This window comes from Periplaneta americana, chromosome 17 (genome assembly GCF_040183065.1).
Source record: "Periplaneta americana isolate PAMFEO1 chromosome 17, P.americana_PAMFEO1_priV1, whole genome shotgun sequence".
Lineage (NCBI taxonomy): Eukaryota > Metazoa > Arthropoda > Insecta > Blattodea > Blattidae > Periplaneta > Periplaneta americana.
Window position 1 is genome coordinate 101,464,602 of NC_091133.1, and position 23,083 is coordinate 101,487,684.

The window sequence follows — 23,083 nt, forward strand, 5'->3', positions numbered from 1 at the left end:
TAATAATAATAATAATAATAATAATAATAATAATAATAATACTATAGTAATAACACCCTACCCCATCATCTCCTGGCCTAGTTGCCTCATGAGCAGGGAAAGGAAGTTCATGCCCTAAAAACGTGAAGAATATGTATGCATTTATGCCGTAAAAATAGATAAATATGCTACAAAATATGCATTATCACTATCAGTCTGAGATTATTTTAACAGAATGATAAGGTATAGGTAACTTACGTTCAGTCTATGGATTTTGAAGTGCTTGCCTCACTGCTGAATGCTCCATTTTTTGCTGTTACAGTTCACAACTAAGCAGTGACGTGTGTTTTCTGTTATCATTCTTCGCCTGTCTCAGCATAGCTTTATAGCTCGAAAAACTTCGTTCTACGTCACAAGAAGTAAGAGGAGCTTGCACAAAAGCTGTGAGCTATTCTATAGAAAATTTTGTTGGTTTTTGGGGTGTTTTTCCTTCGAGAATATCTTGAATTTCTTTAAGTTGATAAAAGCCAGGGTTTTTGGAGAGAATATTTGCTGTTTTCTCGTTCACTTTATCTCCAACATTTCCTGGAACTGATATGAAATTGGATATTGTTCTATCCAAATCTGCTAAAGACTGCAGTAAAGGAATACCAATTGCTAACTTGAGAGGCTCCCTATGAGGGCGTCATCGTTACGTTAAAAATTCATAAACGTAAATTAGTCGTGTTTACGAGGTTACACACTTTTAAAAATGGGGGAAAGACAAATAAACATACATAATATGCATTTTCCCTGCATAAATGTTGCAATATGATGCTTTTATAAATAAAGGTAAAATATGCACTTTTATGCAGAATAAAAGTAATATCATTGTATTCAAAAATTTGTGATTCATTTAGATAATCTTTCAGCATATTCACACAACAATAGAGAACGATAATATGCAAATGCATGAATTTCCTTTCCCTACTCATGAGTGATTCCTTATTGGTATCACTTATGATGTTCATACCTGTCTTCGGACAGTTGACTAAACAAACGACAGTAATACCGATAATAATAATAGACTAATAATAATAATAATAATAATAATAATAATAATAATAATATCTTGAACTGGAGATAGTTGGGTTTGCAGTGAAAGATCTGCCCTTGGGCAGAAGGCTATGAATGAATGAATAATAAACATTCTATGTGAGGTACTACAGTACTAAACCAGTTACACAAAGCGTAACCGAGGATTTCATTCACCGGTCTCTACTGCTGTTAACGTTTCGAAATGTATTTTTCCAGCACTACTTAATTACGTAATAAGGAAGTAAATTCCAGAGCGCATGCTTTACGTTTATTGTAAAGGACTATATCAGTAAGGAAGCAATCGCGAGTTTACGATGACACGAGTACAGCCACCTCAGAGTTAACTCAGTCTGTGATCAGGTCAGTTTTCTCCAGCGCGTCTGGATGTCCTTGAGCGTCTGCAGACTTCTCGTGAGACGTGTTTGTGTGTGTGTGTGTGTGTGTGTGTGTGTGTGTGTGTGTGTGTGTGTGTGAGAGAGAGGATGGCTTTTGGCAGCGAAATCTTTAGGAGAGAACTTGAGTGATGATTGTGCATCGCAATGCTGGTTGACGTAGAGTGTAAAAATGACAGTTCAAAAAATGAATATACATAACATGTTTTGATACAGCTACTTAAAAATAGTTTTTATACATACTGTGTAAGCTATAAATTCTAATGAGAAAATACGTGTCATTTCACATGTTATTGTTCATGTCTGACACAAGCAAATTATTATTATTATTATTATTATTATTATTATTATTATTATTATTATTATTATTATTGTATAGAGAAGAGTAGGGAAACATTTATTAGGAAGGCTAGGACTCTCATAGGGTAAACCAAAGTTGATTGTTGTTGTTTTTATTATTATTATTATTATTATTATTATTATTATTATTATTATTAAATAGAGGGATTTTATTAACAGATTAATATGGTAAAATAAGAAAATTACAGTAGGCATAAGAGGGGAAGTGAAAGGGACGCACAAATCCCCGCCCATGTCCTTTTCGCTGACACCGCCTTATAAACAAACGCAGAGTAAGGCTCTGTGCATCAGTGGTGGAATTTAAGCGACCAGCTAGAGCCGAAAGTTCGTAAAAGCTATGATGCCCACTGATACAATCCGTCACTGACCTTCATGCCTGCCCATACCGTACCGAAACATTATTGTCTCAGCTGGGGAAGGTGGGAGTTAAAGGGTGGTCTGCAGTGACTCAATCGAGTTATTTACGCCCAGGCCTAGGATAGTCATTGATAAATATGACAGAATACTAAGACTAATAAAATGGACTGTTACAAGCATAGATGAAGAAAAGGGATAGCAGATATATCAACGAAAGATCGGAAGTGTGTTATGAAGAGTGATAAAGAGGTTTATATAATGAGTTAGTTATTATTTCAGATAGGGAAAACTGTAATAAATCATTTAATGAGGGCTATCAAGGTTTTATTATCAGAAGGCAATCGTACGGTTGAAGTGTGCAAAAAAAAATTTAAAGTGATTTGTAGTGTAGAATAGTATATTACGATACAAAGTTGGGAAATGCTTTTTGCAAAATGGAGCAAAAGTTTGAAAAACAAGCAAAGCGAGTTTTCATTTTCCGAGATTTTGTAATGCATTTCACAAACGTGAACAACATTTCTTTTTACATGATCATATTTTTAAAATTGCAAATACAATAGGTAGGCCTATATTTTGCATTGAAAATTTAGAACAATATTATTCCAAAGCCTTCGCAAAACTATACAGTAATGGTAACTAAGTAACAATAAGTGCACTGTAATGGGTCTATTTCAGTATAGTTTTGTGTTATGAAGAACAGCTTCCCTAGCAACAAGTTTCTGTGTGGGAATTCTAACTTTTAAGGCCTAATAACAATATGTAAATACCCATACATTATACAACAGAAAACACAATCGTGCAAAAATAAAATTTCCAGCTACTCTTGATGATGCTTGCAGCGCAAGCTTGAGTTGATGAGGGTACTAGTAACAATAGACTGTGCCGGTACTGTTTCACATTGTATGTGATGAGGCGATAATAGCGATCCTAGTGGTTAGCAACTATCTATGGATGCATATTCCCTATGTACTGAGCTTCGTGACTGTATATACTAGACTGTGGTGCTACTACGTTCCCTGTTCGTGTAATACTGGAACCGAACCATCGTCAGGAGATCGACACGCCACGCGGATGACAGAGTTTGTGTCTCGTCATTAACACCGTATTTGCCCGAGTATAGGCCGCACCCAATTTGGAGGCAATACTTTTGGAGAAAAATACATTTCTAAGAAGCAAGACAAAGTCAAGCATGCGGTGTCTTGAAATTGCGGTATGGCAACATTGTAAATACCTGAGCTCGCAGTAGCCGCAGGGCGGTACCGCTCATTTTATTTGTGGCGAAAACTTGAATGAAGAATTTGACCTGACATTGTCACAATGTGTTCATTCAAGTTTGCATCCATAATTTCTTGCGATGTAGAGAGGTCATTAACTGCCTACAAAAAACATATTGACTGACAAGCGCAGGAACCTTACAGAAACCAATTTAGGAAAATTGTTAGGTTGCTAACTGTGCAAAAGAAAGTGAAGTGAAATAAGACATTTGGAACAAAAATGAAAGTGCATATTTTAATGTATTTTTCGCTTCATCGTGCATGTTTCATAGTTTGATAGCGCGTGAATGCATGCATATTTTGGGATTTTATAGTGCATGAAATTCTCGTCTATAGTGACTATATACAGTGTACCAGTTGTTTTGTTTAGTCAACTGTCTGAAGACAGGTCTGAACCTCACAAATGATATCAAGAAGACACAACTTATGAGGCAACTAGGCCAGGAGATAATTGGGTAGGGTGGCTAATTAATTCTTAATAATTGTCTGTGGCTGAAAAACAGTTCATTACTTGTTTCTTAACAATGTATTCTGTTTTAATGCATTATTATTATTATTATTATTATTATTATTATTATTCTCATCATTATTTGAGAGTTTATTATTATTATTATTATTATTATTATTATTATTATTATTATTATTATTCACAGCTTATTTCATTCCATTAATTATTCACACTTAAATCTTACAGCAAATTGTATTTATTTATGCTCGACCATGTCGACATGTAGTAATTGTACACCTGGTAGCAGTCCTTTAATGTATGTCATTAAAGTACATGTGTTCAGCCAATGACAACTCAGCTTTGTACCGTTATAAAACCGCAAGTATCGATTATTCTCGGATATGCAATCGAAAGAGAATTAGCAAAAAGTCACGGAGGCTGGAAATCCAATACTGTCGCAGAAGGTTATGTTCTGTTACTATAATAATTAGCGTTAATTGTAAATAATATTCAAATAAATTCAATTTGTCATCTCGTTTTTCAATGTCGAATTCAATAATCAAGGTTATATCAAGTTTAACGGGATTACATCAAGGTCAATGACATTATTGTTCCTCGGAAAAAATCAATACTTTCGCGTCTGCGCACATCTCACAATTCACGACCTAGAACAAGGTCACTTCCGATCTTGTCAGATACAAATAAAATGTATACATCTGAATAATTTCAAGTTAGAAATATGATCGAGCATAAAAAGTCGTATGAAACTTGCCTACAATGGTAATTAAGACGCTCGTATGAATATTATGAAACTCGCTTGCGCTCGTTTCATAAATAACCATACTTGCGTCTTAATTACTATCATTATAGGCTCGTTGCATAATGTACTATTATCCATTACCCTAATTTCTGTATAGTTGTTACACACAATCATAGGGATTTCCTCGAATGACCTGACACTTTTTCCCTTAAAATTATTTAGATTTCAATGAAACTGAATTTCAGAGTTGTGTCATTTGGCTTACGGGCTTGGAGATCACGAACCTTCCGATATTCCTATTGGCTTCAAGGCTCCGTTAAGGAGGCCTACCTTTTGTTTGTCTTTATGAACGGCGTCAGTTGAAGGGTAGTAAAATCCATTTGTCGTACAGGCAGAGAAATAAGCAAGTATTCGCATGATCAAATAAGGACTGGCGTCTTTCCGCTCGCAGTGCTGCAGTGCGAGTTTTGTTCTGGTGAACTTGAAGTTATTTTTAAAGAAGCGATTATGGCCCCCACACAGGATGAGTTGCATGGTTGCGGATATTGTTATTGTTGCCTTGACTAAGATAACAATAATTTCATTATGTAATTACTCTGGTATTCTGTGTCGGTTCCACTCTTTATGTAAAAACCTATTAAGCAGAACGTCGCGAGGCATTTTAAATCGTGGGACTCGCTTGCACGCTGAGCACAAGAAGAGAGAGTTTGGAGACACAACATTCTCAGTAATTTTCTACGTATGCACTCACAGATGTGGTAAGTCATTTTGTTAAAATGCATTGTAACGTTCTGAAAATGTGTAGGTCACTTTACACGTTTCTAAAGACGATATCTTTTATGCCTATTCATCGTTATTTGAGATAATGTTAATGACTTTAATATCTGAAGGTCAGTGAGTTTCTAGAGAGAAACCCTGAATCTTAATCAGCTTTCGCTCGTTGCTACAAATTACTTTTGTGAACGATGGAAACTGCGGTTTTAGTACTTACTGTTAAGTGATAACTAGCACTATTACAGTAGTTACCGACACAGTGCGATTCGGGTTCGTTTCCGGGAGAAGGAAAGTGAATATTTTTCCCTTCGGCAATTAGTGAATGAGTTGTGGATTTTCCAGCCCAAAAGTGTGAGAACTTACTTACTTACTGGCTTTTAAGGAACCCGGAGGTTCATTGCCGCCGTCACATAAGCCCGCCATTGGTCCCTATCCTGAGCAAGATTAATTCATTCTCTATCATCATATCCCACCTCCCTCAAATCCATTTTAATATTATCTTCCCATCTACGTCTCGGCCTCCCTAAAGGTCTTTTTCCCTCCGGCCTCCCAACTAACACTCTATATGCATTTCTGCATTCGCCCATACGTGCTACATGTCCTGCCCATCTCAAACGTCTGGATTTAATGTTCCTAATTATGTCAGCTGAAGAATACAATGCTTGCAGTTCTGTGTTGTGTAACTTTCTCCATTCTCCTGTAACTTCATCCCTCTTAGCCCCAAATATTTTCCTAAGCACCTTATTCTCAGACACCCTTAACCTATGTTCCTCTCTCAAAGTGAGAGTCCAAGTTTCACAACCATAAAGAACAACCGGTAATATAATTGTTTTATAAATTCTAACTTTCAGATTTTTTGACAGCAGACTGGATGATAAAAGCTTCCCAACCGAATAATAATAGGAAAGTGTGAGAACAGACAAAATTATTCTCTGAGTTGAACACATGACTGTAAAACATGCGTAAATCGTAACTGGCCAACCAACGACCTTGCTTGCTTTTCCATACCTGCTGCTATATGGAGTATCTTGATTCTTGCGACATTTTTGTGTTTTTTATTTGCCACAGTGTGAATTTGTTTCTTGAAATAAATTGTTTTTCCTGTAATGAAATATGGTGTTTTCGCTGTTATATCTAATCTTCTAAAATAAATGACTCATATTTGTTCGTTTACAATCTTTTATTTTAGATAGTCTACTTAGCTTCAGGAAACGTACAAATAAAAAAAAAATGAAGTCTATTTCGCCTTTATTTTGAAATATTATGACGATTTTGTTTGTGGTTTTAATTAACGTTAATAAAAGAGGTAAATAGTCCTATTTTTATGGTCGCCATGAACGCAGCGACCCAAGATATACCAGCTTCAATGTTGAGAAGAAGCGTCGGAGGTTTGAGCTCCGATAAGGTTTGGATAGTAAGTCCGTTGCCTATGCAATGTTCTGTGTGAAGCCTAGATGTCAGGCAAATTTGAGAGTGAAAAGCTAAAAAAAATTGTTTAACGGTAAACCCCGACAAGCACAAAGAAAACATTACATATTATTATTATTATTATTATTATTATTATTATTATTAGGGCTAGGATTTTGATGACCTATAAATCATGAAAAAATGTCCTAAAAACAATGCATTTATGAACTAAAAATCTTTCAAAAATGCCCTAAAAATTGATCTTACATAATTGGCTTAGTAGGAATATTAATATTTAGATCAGTAATTAAATTAAATTCTAGTACCAACATTCAAGTTTATTTAATTTTACATAATTTTTCTAAGTAGTACACTTTAATGAATTATTTTACCTGATGTAGTTCCAAGTAGTCCACCACAAGGCCACTATCCGGAACTAGCAGGTATAGAGGAGTCTATATTGAAGAAGTGGTTGGACTGATCCATTACGTGGGGGTGTACTACGTTAAAATGACAATATTTGTGTAAAACACGATTAAAATAATATACAAAATAATGGGTATTAATTGGAAAAAAATATGTAGAGAAAATATCAAAGGAAATAAATAATATTTTACATTAATAATGGGAATTTACGGCCAAAATTAAATGAAAATACCCCAGAAATGACCGAATAAAACAAAAAATGCTCTTATGAGTTGTAAGAGATCAAAAATGCAAAAAAAAATGCCCTAACAAATATGTTTTAAAATATTCAGATTATCACATAACATAGAAATACTAAAGCAGCAAGTTTCTGGCTTACTAGAAAAAAGATGCAATTTCATCAAAATCCTAGCCCTAATTATTATTATTATTATTATTATTATTATTATTATTATTATTACATTTGTGTAGGTTGGGAAAGACTACATAACAGATTTATATAAATCTATGGCAATACTTACCCTTACACATGCATCAAAGACGTTTATTTCTTTTAATTGGTTTATTTTATGACGCTTTATTAACTGCGATGATTTTCTAGCGTCTAAGTGAAATGAAGGTGATAATGACAGCGAAATGAGTCCAGAGTCCAGCGCCTACACAACATTTGCTCTTATTGGATTAGGGGGAAACCTCGGAAAAAAACCTCAACCAGGTAACTTGCCCCAACCGGGATTTAAACCCGAGCCCGATAGTTTTACGATCAGACATGCTAATACTCCACAACGGCAGACATTTATTTTCATAATACAAGCTGGAGAAATGAAATTCCTTAGATCCACAACTGGGAGACAAGAATTATAAAATAATACAATAGAATCTCCATTAACTGATCATCGGATTATCCAACAATCTTCTCACTGTTCCCCCCAAATTAATTACGAAAACAGAGTTAAAATTCGACCTGCATGTGAGGCTAGAAGTATGAGTGGTAATGACGGTAGTGGAAAGAAAGAAGAGACTGTACCAGAATCATGAGTTGCACTACTTGCACTACAAACCTCACTTCGATCAGCTGAGACTCTTGTGGGGGTTTTGGGGTAAAAAGATGACACTTCATTCTCGGACATTGTTTTACTTCGAAGAATTAGAATGAACATCAGAAAAAAATTGCTGGTAGGCCTTAGTACAGTTCAGAAAAAAGTGACAAACTCCTTTCAAAGAACAAACAAAACGGCTTATCTGTCTTTTTCGATTGAACGCTAATCCCCTCCTCTGCATTATGACGGATAATAAAGGTTCTACTGTACCAGCTAAGGCCGGGATTACGATCGACGTTCGTTTGCGTTACGTTACGTTGCGGTGAAGTACGTAGAAGTTCGACAAATGCATGGTCCGTGTATTTCATTACGATCAACGTTAGAATGAACGAACGCATGACGGCGTTGTTTCAACATTGCCAAGGTCAAGCTTTCACAAACGCAAAGAAACGTAAGCTGAACGTCAACCAATCACGAATCAGAAGCCCTTCATATGTTTTCACCTCTTCTTTCGTTGTAGATGCGCCATATTGCTCTGAAATATTAAATAAAATCATATTAATTAAAAATGACATAATACGAGAAACGATCTTTGATTGAATATGTCACGTCACATGAATATATTTCCTCTATATGGCATAAAACACATTTTGTTTAAAATTAAACATTATAGGCGACAAACATGAAAGCCTTCATAACACCTAATTCAACAATAATTGTATTTCGTATCTCTCCGTAGCGTAATGGTCAAGAGACTGGTTGTGGTGTAGATGGGCTCTGGTTCGAGCCTTGGTTGAACTTATTTTTTTTTATCTTTTAATAATTTATTTACATTATTTTAGATACGTTATTTTATTTTGACCCGAAATAAAGGAGCTTTTACCTCACAAATAATACATTCGTAATTCGCACTAGTCCAGCTATTTAGTAGGGAAAACTGAACATTTTTTTTTTATTTTTGCTGCTACCTAGAGGACTCAAACTGAAGTAGATTGTAGAGAAAGTCGCTCAGTAGCTCTGGTCGTAATTTCGGTTTGATTTATTGCAAAGTGTGAGTTCTGTGGACGAAACAATTTTTTTAGTACCAGAAGTAAACATTTCGTTCATTGATACATGTTTTCTAATACAAAACCAAGAAATAAAATGTCAATCAGAGAAGCCTACTCTGGTTTATGATTGTAAATACATTTTAAATGTGATTGTCAGTTTTTACAGCTATACGAGTATTCCCACCTATATTCCATGTGTTCCAACTTACAAAAGGGTATATTCCAAGGTACATGAACCTGTTGTACCTTCGAACACATTACATATCCCTTCATTTTATTTTTTCCATTCTTAATAGATCTGTAAAACACGAAAATACATACAGGAAGTTGTAAAGGAAACTTCAATAATTATTTCAAACTTTTTTCATTTAAAAAATGTCATTTCTCAAAATTAAAAAAAAAATGTGAAAAGTGTTTCAAGGTACAACAGTCTTACCTAGTATATGCTTTTATTATTATTATTATTATTATTATTATTATTATTATTATTATTATTATTATTATTATTATTCTATATTATTCTGTCGTAAAATATTTTTGTAATACCGGTAGGCCTATTTTATTTGTCTCAAAGTTACCATAAAATTCAATATTTATCGTAATCAGCTGACTGACTGACATGTGCATTTCAGTACTCATTATGGCCGGCAGAGCGTGATAGTTGTCACGAACGTCGATCATAAAACATAGCCTCTGAACGTTCGATAGAAATTCAACGTACAGATGAACTCAACGTAACGTAAAGCAAACGAACGTCGATCGTAATCCCGGCCTAAGTGAAAATATAACGCATGCAAGAAAAACAGAAATTATACATAGATGCAAGAAAAACAGAAATTATACATAGATAGAATGTCTAAAATACCAAGGCGGAAAAAGCCTGGACAGACCATACATGGAGCCGGAACGGATTAAATAGTCCAAGCCGTCAAAAAGAAGAAGAATAATTACAGCCGTGACTGTGTGATGTGATGACCATGCCAGAGCGGAGTCATATTAGCCTACATCCGGGAAGAACGCACACAAAACACCGTAACTTTCATTCTGAAGGTCTTAAGAGGAAAAACTGACAAAATGGCGGTGTATTCGAAATAGTCAATTGCCTTTTTATTATTTCTGACATGAGCGATAATGATTAGAAAAATATGTAAATATATCCTTTAAAGCAATTATTAAATTAATTAAATTATTTTATTTAACGACGCCGCAACTGCCGAGATTATATCAGCGTCGCCGGTGTGCCGGAATTTTGTCCCGCAGTTCTTTTACATGCCAGCAAATCTACAGACACGAGCCTGACGCACATTTAAATGTCATCGGCCTGGGCTGGGCTCGAACCCGCAACCTCGGGCACAACAGCACTATACCGACTGCGCCACACAGGCAACTTAAGGGGAGTGATGGGTGAAATTTTTATTTTTTTTTTTACATTTTTCAAGCTAAGTCCTTGATTTTTGTACACATAACCACTATGTGATAGATAATGACGAGATGATTACCTGACATTCTCCTAGGAAAAACCCAACCAGGTAATCAGCCCAAGCGGAAATCGCCCGAGTGCAACTCCGAATCAACAGGCAAACGCGCTGCCACCTGAGCTACTTCGATGGCCCATATTTTAATATTAAAAGTACAGCCGTCACATTTTTCTCTAGTATTGTATTACTACTCAATTATTATTTTTCTTTTAATCTTTTCAACTCCCTTAAATGACGCCACTATTCACAGCATCAAATGCAAAGACTTCACTAAAATTAATATACTGGCCATGTCACCTCTGGTTATCTCATTGATTCATTCATCCATAGCGTTCTGCCCAAGGGCAGATCTTTCACTGCAAACCCAGCATTCTCCAGTCTTTCCTATTTTCTGCCTTCCTCTTTGTCTCCTCATATGATTCCTATAAGTTATCTTAATGTCGTTATCTGATATCTTCTTCTACCACGAGCTATTCTCCTGTTCACCACTTCTTCCAGCTTCCACTGCAACCTTCAGAAGGCAGTTTTTTCTCAACCAGTGATCCAGCCAATACCTTTTCTTCTTTCTGATCAGTTTCAGCATCATTCTTTCTTCACCCACTCTTTCTAACACAGCTTCGTTTCTTATTGTCTGTCCATTTCACACATACCATCCTTGTCCATATCCACATTTCAAATGCTTCTTGTTGTTTCTCTTCACTTCGTCGTAATGCCCATGTTCCTGTCCCATAACAATGCTACACTCCACACAAAGCACTTCACTAGTCTCTTCCTTAGTTCTTTCTCCAGAGGTCCGCAGAAGATACTCCTTTTTCTATTAAAGGCTTTCTTTGCCATTGCTATTCTCCTTTTGACTTCTTGGTAGCCGCTCATGTTACTGCTTAAAGTACACCCCAAGTATATGAAGCTGTCCACTTGCTCTACTGCCTCATTTAGAATTCGCAATAATTCTTTACTCTCCTTCCTATGACCGTGATCTTCGTCTTGTTGGCATTTATCTTCATTCCATACTGCTGTCATTTAGCTCTAGTAGAATATCCCTTAGTATCATCTCCTCTTCCGCTAACAACGCCATGTCATAAGCAAATCTTATACGCTTTATTCTTCATCCTCCAAGTAGATGTTGAACAGGGTAGGTGATAAAGAGCATTGATAGTAATTAAAAATAACATTCGAGTTGAAATCATCTATACTAATAATAAATCTGTAGCCGAAATTTTTCTGGTAATTTTCGATTTTCCAAAAATAATTGGTCCCAACATATATAATTAACCATCCTGAAACCGAAAATCGCATTTTTGAAATTTTTGTTTGTATGTCTGTCTATAGGTTTGTTACCTTTTCACGCGATAATGGCTGAACCGATTTATATGAAAATTGGAATATAAATTAAGTTCCTTGTAACTTAGATTTTAGGCTATATGGCATTCAAAATACTTTATTTAAAAGGGGGGTTATAAGGGGGCCTGAATTAAATAAATCGAAATATCTCGCTTATTATTGATTTTTGTGAAAAATGTTACATAACAAAAGTTTCTTTAAAAATGATTTCCGATAAGTTTTATTCTTTACAAAATTTTGATAGGACTGATATTTAATGAGATAAATGAGTTTTAAAATTAAAATAACGCCATCTAAGGCGGTGAAATGAATAAAGAACAAATGACTTCGTCTATAAGGGGCCTTGGACAACAACAATCGAAAGCTATTAAACATAGCCTACAGATAATGTTTCTGTGTTTGTATGAAATCAGAAGCTAAATTAACCGATTTGTATAATTAATTATTATTTCACCATTGGAAAGTGTAGTTTCTCTAGATGGACATAATGCTATAATGTTATTACAGTAACTTCTGAGTAAATCGAGGACAGGTAAGATTAAAATAGCTTCTTATGCACAGAAAATTTGATAGGCTATTTTGTACATTCGTTTTCTGTATTTCTTAAAATAATATTTATGTACACTCATTTTAATCTCAGAGAATTAACGAACAACGAGAGTGTATTGATTTAGTATGCAGTAATAGTACGTTAGCTTAGCAATCCATTATTTTATAATTCAAATTTTAACTATGCTCAATTGAATCGTGTTAAAATACATAAAATATATATGCAATAAATGCAATGCAAAAAAAAAAAAATTGGGTAATGAGCGAAGCAGATTATCTTGCGCTGTTGTAAAAGTTGTTCCCTGGATCAAACGTCCTATTTTAATTATGTAATTACTTTATACTTATTTCTAACAGGTGCAGCGGAGCGCACGGGTACGGCTAGTCGTTAAATAAAATAATGAACAGTTCAAGTATCATTGCTCTGTTTCGGTTGAGTTCCAGTCTTCTCATATGGCAGAATGCCAGTTCATTGAACATACTGTACTCCAGGTTGACTGTGTTACCTGGCAGAAAAATGCACGCCCACGTTTAGGGGGAAGAACAATAAAACCACTCGTAAATTTGAGGCCATTGTTCATTCTATTCCGGTCTGTAGTCATGTTGCGAATGCAATTCGAAACGTGCTTGAGGGGTAGAGCTGGCATTTCGGTATTTTACTCGTATACTGGAGTGAATCTTAACGCGTTGTATGAACAAAGCTGAACGTTCTATGTAGCTCGTATCTCAGGCTTGCGTAATATAAACGCTGTGATGAAGTGTAAATGGTCTGACAAGTCAATTGAGGGGGGGGGGAGCAAGGTCGTAACATGTAGGCTCTACTGATATTGCAGATTATCTCATATAATTCTGTGTAGGTCACTCTGTTTTGTACGAACTGTTTTAATATACAGGGTGTTTAAAAATACGGGGCATAATTTCAGGTATGTATTTCCCACATGTAGACAATCAAAATAGTTCATTACAACATGTGTCCGGAAATGCTTTATTTCCGGGTTATGGCCTTCACAACATTGAAATTCACCGGAACGTTTTTCTTTCCGCAGGTCGTTGCCGTCAAAGGAGACATTACGAGGGCACTCTGACAGTTCATTCCGAGGCGAAGGTTACATTCAGCGTTGTGTAGGTGTTAGACTGTGCGACATATATTCAAATCAAGAGCTGGCAGAGATACACTTCATGTACGGTAAGGCGGACGGCAATGCTGCGCTGGCTCGTCGTTTGTACCAGGAGAGGTACCCACAGCGACAATGTCCAGATCGGAAGACATTTGTACGACTCCATTACCGTCTGTGCGAGTATGGAAAATTTAACTCTCCTGGTTTGGAAAGGGGACGACCAAGATCTACAACTCCAGAAGTACAGGAGGAGATTCTGGAGGCTGTGAACATGACTCCGTCTATCAGCACACGAAGGGTAACGTTGCAAGTCAATGTTCCTCATACGACTGTCTGGAGACTGTTGAAAGAGTATCAATTGTAGCCTTATCATTTGCAACGTGTACAGGCCCTGTCACCAGCAGATTACCCTGCACGAGTTAGGTTCTGTCAGTGGTTCTTGCAGCAGTGTGGTGTAAATCCGAACTTTCCTGCCTTAGCATTATTTACAGATGAAGCACAGTTCACACGAGATGGCATAACAAATTTCCACAATCAGCATGTATGGGCGTATGAAAACCCACGTGCAACTGTTCCATCTCATCACCAGGTGCGGTTCTCCCTCAACATGTGGGCCGGTATCATTGGTGATCGATTAGTTGGACCCCATGTACTTGTAAACAGACTTACGGGGCAGGCATACACAAACTTCCTGGAAAACACCATACCTCATGTTTTAGAAGACACTCCACTGATCAATCGTCAACACATTCACTTCTTGCATGATGGCGCTCCTGCACACTTCAGTCGTACGGCTCGCCGGTACTTGGATCGAAGGTTTCCTGATCGATGTATAGGTAGAGGTGGCCCAGTTGCTTGGCCTCCACGCTCACCTGATCTGAACCCTCTCGATTTCTACTTGTGGGACCATTTAAAATCATTGGCTTATTCGTCTCCGGTGCCTGATTTGGAATCCCTTCGGAATCGAATTGTGGCATGTTCTGAGGACATACACAATACTCCTGGAGTTTGGGATCGTGTTCGCAGGTCAATGAGACATCGATGTGAGGTCTGTATTCAAGCAGGAGGTGGACATTTTGAACGTCTTCTGTAATGACAACGACCTGCGGAAAGAAAAACGTTCCGGTGAATTTCAATGTTGTGAAGGCCATAACTCGGAAATGAAGCATTTCCGGACACATGTTGTAATGAACTATTTTGATTGTCTACATGTGGGAAATACATACCTGAAATTATGCCCCGTATTTTTGAAACACTCTGTATAACACAACTATGTATCTACTGTATATCCATTTTCTTTTGTGATGAAGTTTGTTGGAATAACTTCTATTAGAGTAGGTGGGTTAGTTAGTAAAAGACCTGAGTCCTTTAAACAACCAACGGCTGCCAATACTTAAGTTTATTAATCAATCTTTAAATACAAGGCGTAGTACAAGTGAAATGAAGATCATTATGATTATTCGTTGCCACGTGAGCCACTCGTCGCCCTCCCCAACACTTCTGCTGATTGCAGAGCTATAATAATAATAATAATAATAATAATAATAATAATAATAATAATAATAATAATAATAATAATAATAATAATAATGATTCTCCAACGATCGCCGCACACGGTTTTATCGGCTCGCACCAATGACACTACGGTGACCTTTGAAGTCCGCGTGATTCGCGTCTACTCGATGGCGTACCCACGCCGTGGCCAGTGCGATGACCTGCCTTTGGACTTTGACAGATAATCCTTTAGTCATTACCTCAGTACATACATGATTCAAATTATAAATTTTAGGTCAAGTCTGCACGAGTTATGAGGGTGGAATACATTTTAGATCTACAGTATTAATAATGTCTAAACATTAATTACAATCATACCAATTATGTCCCTACAGTAAGTGGGCGCTTATCACACTTTCTTTCTACCAGTTGAATTAATTATCAAATCAGGTGCTGCTATTTTCATGTACAAAGTTATTAACAACTTAATTCATAGCAATATTATATTTCAGTTTAATAAAGATATACATATTTATTTAATAACACAAAAAGAAAATTATTTTTTCCCCCCTCAACATGACTCAGTAACTTATGGAACGAAAGGGATTAACCATTTTTTAATAACTTTCAACCAACTTCCTTTAGAATACAGAGTTTTACAAAATTCCCGGTGTTCAAGGAATTGTTTGAAAATACGTTTTTTGGGAAGATTGTTTATTTTAATTCCCAGTTGATTTATTATTTCATGGTTTCAAACTTTTTCTTCTTTCTGCCCAAAACTTTATGTTACCTTACTGTTTGCTTCCCTTCTTTAATTCTTGAGATATTGGCCCGGTTTCTTCAATCTTTGTTAAAATGCACCTAACATACCGTTAATTCATTGTAAGTTAAAATTATAAATTGCTGTTAAAAATATTGCGTTTCGTCAACTTTACATTTCACATTTTAACATTCTGTTTGTTAACTCTTTGTTAGGACCAGAGATTCTAGAGTTTAACCATAATCTGTAACCAAGTACAGGCTCAATTCTGTTTTCTGAACTCTGACAATTGCAATTCTCGCTTGTTTCCGTGGTTTGATTCAGAGAAGATAGAAGTCTTTCTATTCTCTCAGGTTTAATTTATGCTTCTTTCCATCGTCTGTATCACAGTAGCGTGAAGCGGCGTATTGGTATTGCTGTTGTGAAATGGAAAACATTGAAACGAAATGAAATCGTGGACTAATTTCTCTTCGTTTGAGAGAAGCCTTCTGCTGAAAATAATTTCGCAGTTTATCCCAATTATTGAGAATAAACAAACAAACGGATCTATGTTGAAAGCGAAAAGTGAGGCTTGGCAGAAAATAGCCTATGCCTTTGTATGAACTTTTGTTCTGTCGAATCACTGAAATCATCCGCTCTGTTTATGTATTCATTTACACATCAAAAAGAAAATATTTGTCTAGTCTAGAATGCGTTCAGATTGATGACTGTTCCTACACCTGTGGAGTAACGGTTAGCGCGTCTGGTCGCGAAACCAGGTGGCCCGGATTCAAATCCCGGTCGGGGCAAGTTACCTAGTTGAGGTTTTTCCGCGGTTTTCCCTTAACCCAATATGAGCAAATGCTGGTAACTATCGGTGCTGGACCTCGGATTCATTTCACCCACATTATCACCATCTCATTCTGATGATAAATAACCTGAGCTGTTGATACAGCGTCGTAAAATAACCTACTACTAGGTATTATACTACTTTATGACTGTTGCAGCATGAGAGACATACGTATGCGTGTGATTATTTTCGCTAATGACACATCATTAACTTTCACTTGTTTAAAACACGTGATTGCTTCGTAACAGACAATACAGCTGACGGGTCCGCGATTGGGTAAGCCTGCCATGGCCTATGGACACGTATCGCAGCTCTTTACATACACGCAAAATGCTTAAACAATTGCGTTGACGTTACAACTGATTGTAATTTGTTTCAAACCCAGGTCTGTTATCTTTGATAAGATAAAAAAAGGGGGCAGGGAAATCAACAAGATTTCGAGTGTTGTATGTTAAAAACGAAGTGAAAATGCTATCTCCATCTACGTAATTTGAGATTAAAACAGCGGTTTTAAATTATGATAGTGTATCGTCACTGTACTAGATGTAGATCTTGTTAAACAAAGTTCGTCAGTCGTAATTGGAGATTCCTCGAAGTGAACAACAGTGTTTCTGTCTTCCGAAGTCTTCATAATTATCTCAGAGGTAGGAAATATTTCCACATCTTGCAAAAGAAATGGGAACCAATAGATACTTAATTAAGTTTACGTTCGTTGGCATAAGTTTTTCCAGTTATAGAAATGTGCTACTGATCCCATTATATTAACGTTCATTAATATGTCAAATGGAACAAATCAAAGGATGACGCATTATTAACAAATTATCGCGCCATAGCGTCGTGATGCAAGGCAACCTGCATAGGATTCGCGTTACGGAATGCACGCTGGTTCGAGTCCTCACGGAAGTTTTTTCATGAAATTTCGGCCAGTGTGTGGGACCAGTATCTACCTAGGATCGTGATGAATTTGGAGAGCTACGATAGATAGCAAAATCCGGTCACGAAAATCAGCTATAAAGGCTGGTTACTAACTACACGATACTTCTGTTGTGGTTGGATGATCGTTCACCTCTGTTGAGTCATGTGGACGTGAGGCTAGCATCTGGCCTTGGCTTACCATGGGCTATCGTGCCATCATGCCATTATTATTATTATTATTATTATTATTATTATTATTATTATTATTATTATTCATTTAGTGTTCTGCCCAAGGGCAGGTCTTTCACTGCAAACCCAACTTTCTCCAATATTTTCTATCTTCTGCCTTCCTTTTTATTTCCTCATATGATCCATATATCTTAATGTTGTCTATGATCTGATATATTTTCTGCCCCGAACTCTTCTCCCGTTCACCATTCCTTCCAGCGCATCCTTCAGTAGGCAGTTTCTTCTCAGCCAGTCTTTCCTCTTCCTGATCAGTTTCAGCATTATTCTTTCTTCACCCACTCTTTCCAACACTGCTCCATTTCTTATTCTATCTGTTCACTTCACACGTTCCATTCTTCTCCATATCCACATTTCAAACTCTTCTATTCGCTTCTCTTCACTTCGTCGTAATGTCCATGTTTCTGCCCCATACAATTATTATTATTATTATTATTATTATTATTATTATTATTATTATTATTATTATTAGAACAAATTAATATTCTTAATTATTTAAACTAGAATTTCCCAATTATATTCCAATGAAAAAAGAAACTGAACTTAAATTTATGCACCTAATTAACAAAGTGAGGGATTAGAGCTGTAGTCTATATGTTTTGTGGACCTGAAACAAAACTTTGATAACAGTAAAAGTAAAAAAAAATAGAGATTGTAGAGATATCTCATAAGACTCATGGCAGACTTCTCGGTTAGAGAACACTAGTGAATATCACATACGTTACAGAAAAAATGGCATAATCAAGTAATGAGAATGCCTGCAACAGAATTAAGACAATTAATCGAACCAAACCTTAACGATAGATAGGCCTATGTCGTAGAACACTGACCATCCAGTGAAGTGGTGAAGGGATAAACTATCATACACATTGTCATGGTTCATGGCCCCTGGTAGAGGGGCAGAGAAGGCCTGATGGCCTTATCTCTACCAGGTTAAATAAATAAATACTAAAATAAATACTAATTATTCACTTCGCAAGCTTTGCTCATGTCGGTTATGCAAGTCTGCATCGATAATTGTTTTGCTTCAGCTTTCATGAAGTTCCGCGTGTGAGAAATAACTGAATAAACGTATAAATCCAGAATTTTCTGTCTGTTATTAAAGCAACTTCTGTAATAATTATGATTGCAAAAGTCATAAGAATCCAATGTTATTTTTTGTGCATTTTTAATTTAAAACGTTCGAAACTGAATTACTCATATTTATTTTTTTACTTGGTTATTTAACGACACTGTATCATCTACGAGGTTATTTAGCGTCGATGGGATTATTGGTGATAGCGAGATTATATTTGGCGAGATGAGGCCGAGGATTCGCCAAAGATTACCTCACATTTGCTTTACGGTTGGGGAAAACTTTGGAAAAATCCCAACCAGGTAATCAGCCCCAGAGGGAATCGAACCCGCGCCCGAGCGCAACTCCGGATCGTCAGGCAAGCGCCTTAGCAGACTGAGCTGCATCGATGGCTCGTATTTGTTTCGGGATTTAAAATATGAACACAGTTCTGTAAGAAAATTTTCAAACAGAACTGCTAATCTCTTTTTTTGGCTATGGTAAACAAGTTAGGGTACTAAATAGTTTCACATGCTTTCAAAATTATTCACTGTCATCGTTCTTTTTCTCCACGTGAGGCTGTATCAAGGTAGAACAACTAGTATTGGTACGGCGATGAAAAATAGACTGTTTTTCGTAGCAGTTACATAACCGAACAGAAACTTTTTCGCTGGATTAGGTAGCAATGAAATACGTAATAGTTAAAATGTCAAATTGCAGTAAGTACATAATTATGGGGAAATCTTTCATATTTATACAAACTAATGCTCAGGTAATTTATGGCGAATAACTGATATTATGTATGTAAACTATAGGAAAACAAATAATACACATCTTGTAAATGTGCGTGAAAACACAAAGGTTAGTCTCCTCATTCCTAGCTGACGTCAGAACTTCGACACGTCATTTTGCACGCCGCGATGGAAACAGATCAAAGTGCAGACCACCAGTGGTGTCTCCCACCTAGACTGCGAGTACGAGCGTACCAAATAAAACATGATTCAGATCAGCGTGTCGTCATCGGTACTGTTAATTCTAAGGAGAGGATTCTTATGTAAATAAATATTTTATGCGAACACAGACACTGCCGAATTAAAAATTCTGCACTACCTTCCTGAATGTTTAAACCGAATCTTATTTTACAATAAAAACAACATGTTTTTGCATTTAAATAAACATCTGAAAATATTTCATAAACACATAATTCACACTTTTCCACAGTGCATATTTTTTCTATTATCATGCCACAAAGTTATTAATTTTAATCTACTTTTCAAAATATTATACAAATAAAAATATACAAATTAATTATTTAAAATGCTAACTAAATAATTTACTGCCTAACAAAGTTGAATGTATGGACATAAATAGAATTATGTGCGCAAACATAAAAAAAAATCCAAAGATCTTTCTGTAAGCTATGCAAAAATAATACATGTCACATGTATGGTTCATGCTGTACATAGAATATACGGAAAATATCCGAATCCTGTTTCCTAACTTGGACAGGTTAGTATCAAATGGGAAAATTGTTCGTTAAAGAAATGATCCTTTTAAACAGGAAAATCCTTAGTAACATACTGTGGTACACGTCATTCATTCATTCATTCATTCATTCATTCATTCATTCATTTAATTTATTCCATAGATCTTACATGGGCAATGAAGCTTTAGGATGTGGAACAAGTCAAAATTTTACAATATTACAATTACAATTTTTACAAATTTTTACAGTTTTACAATTTAGTAATTTTCTACAATTTTTACAATTTTGTGCAATTTTTTACAATATTTTGGCGAGATGTAGTGAGATGAGGTGAGGTCCGAGGATTCGCCAAAATATTACCCGGCATTTGCCTTTTGGTTGGGGAAACCTCGGAAAAACCCAAGCAGGTAATCAACTCAAAGGCGGGTAATCAAATCAAAGAGGTTGATGCCGAGGACTCGCCATAGACCATCCGGCTTCAGACACACGGCTGTGGAAAACCTCGGAAGAAACCAAAGGGGGATTCAACCCAAACCCGAACACAGCTCCGGATCAGCAGCCCAGCGAGTCTGCCAACTGAGCTACATCGATGGCTCTACTAAAAGTATACAATATATAGCCAATCAGATTATTAAATTTACAAACGCAAACGATCATTCATAAGTTGAGCTATATGTATAATACAAAACAAGTAAGTTAATTAAATTTAAGGCATAAACAATATACTATGCCAAACTTTTTTAAAGTTTTGCTTCTGTTGTGAACAGATTGGACAGAAATTATGCATCGCTGATTGAAATACTTCAAGAGTTACTGAAATGAGATTATTAAAAAAAAGTATTTGTTGTTCATATCCTCAAATCAAATCTTTTTATGTGAAGCTATAAAAAAACTAGAAATATCCATAAGTGTCTTTCGTGAAACGGTCAGAGGTGTGCAGTTCGTTGAAAAAAAAAACTCACGAAATTTTAAAGGGTGATAACGTTTTTAGCATGAGGGCAATGAAGCTATGGGTTCCCTGTCGTAAATTTACCTCAGGGTTCCAGGGAAAATCTGCCAGCCATTTCTCGCCCACACTGATCTTCGACGCTGAATAATTTGTGCAGATGAAATCGTCCTTAAATAAACTGTTCCTGCTGCTGCTGCTGCTGCTACTATTACTACAGTACAGATTGGTTAATTCAACAGTGGATAGGTTGAATTATTGGATAATTCGAATAAATGTTTATTCCCCTTGAAATCCGTATTTAAATCAATGTTAAAAATTCACACTTAATTCGAATTTTTGAAGTTTACATTTGGATAATTCGAAGCCAGGACTTCATTGGTTTCAATAAAAATGTATCCTATCGGGAATTCTACAATTCTATCACTCTTAACTGTTAATTATTCCAAGAATTCAAATTCTGTCCTTAAGCTTCATAATGATCGACAGGTAGTGGAAGTGATAAAGGTCATTGCTATTGTTAACAGATTTCGTACCGTTATCTAGTGACTGACCAAAGATAAGAGTAACGGGCGGGATGTCCAACGGTATTGTTTACAGGTATATGTATGTCCCCTCTTACTCGCCAATCAATAACTTTGAAGAGAACGAATTTGTGGAAATATTCATTTTAGGCTGATCATAGTTCTATGACGAAGGATATGATGAAATATTTTATCAAAGACGTTTATCAAAGGTAGGATTTTGAGTATATTAGGCCCTATATAAAATATCTTATCAAAGATAATTTAAAATTAAGGGAAAAGAATCAGCCTCAGTGCATAGTTAAATGAAATAAAATCATTTTTATTGCAGATTCAAAATATTACAATATGCATATTGCTAAAAAAAAACGTAACAGGAAAGGAAACGTCTGGGGTTAAACCGTAGATTGCAAGATGTGATAAGAAAAGTATCCATGAAAACTCAAAAGGTACAGTGCGAGGATTTAAAGAGTTATATAAATTATTTGAGAATGAAGATAATTTTCAGTTTGTCCACACTTGTGTATCAGCAGTTATAGTCTGTACAGTTACCGTCTTTTATTTATGTTTTTGTTGTCTATGTTTTGTGTTTTATAACATTTCATTTGCTTCATATTCTCATATCAGCATTCTGGCCGTAGTAAACGTCCAACTATATTTACGTTCTGCCATATTAGTTTCAAGCTAGGCAAATCTTTTGTAAAAGATAACAAGATGCACTTAACATTTTATAAAAAAACTTTTACCAAAGAAACTTTTATAAAAGAAAACCCATTACACTGCCACATATTTTATGAGTATTCGTATATATTTTATGAAAAATCTTGTCAAAGAGCTTTGATATTGTAACCAGCCTTATACGTACGAAAGTTGTGTGTTACTGGCTCTTCTGCATTCACAATGTCGAAGCGTGGAGTATATATAATACACAAGATTAACGACAGCAAAGGAAGTTGAAATGTTTTCTATTTGTAGCCCAAGTTTTGTGTGCATATGGGTA

At 35.9% G+C, this 23,083-nt stretch overlaps 1 protein-coding gene across 3 annotated transcripts in view; it reads left to right on the forward strand.

Annotated features, from left to right (window-relative positions):
• The window catches only part of Cpr (Cytochrome P450 reductase), a 155,703-nt gene that overhangs the window by 62,035 nt on the left and 70,585 nt on the right, over positions 1 to 23,083 (forward strand). The window contains exon 1 of one of the 3 annotated variants that reach the window (XM_069815972.1): positions 17,418 to 17,556. The exons of the other annotated variants lie outside the window; for them this stretch is intronic. The gene's annotated coding sequence lies outside the window, so the exon portion shown is untranslated. Of the gene's footprint in view, positions 1 to 17,417; positions 17,557 to 23,083 lie in introns of those variants that run through there. 3 annotated transcript variants of the gene reach the window in all.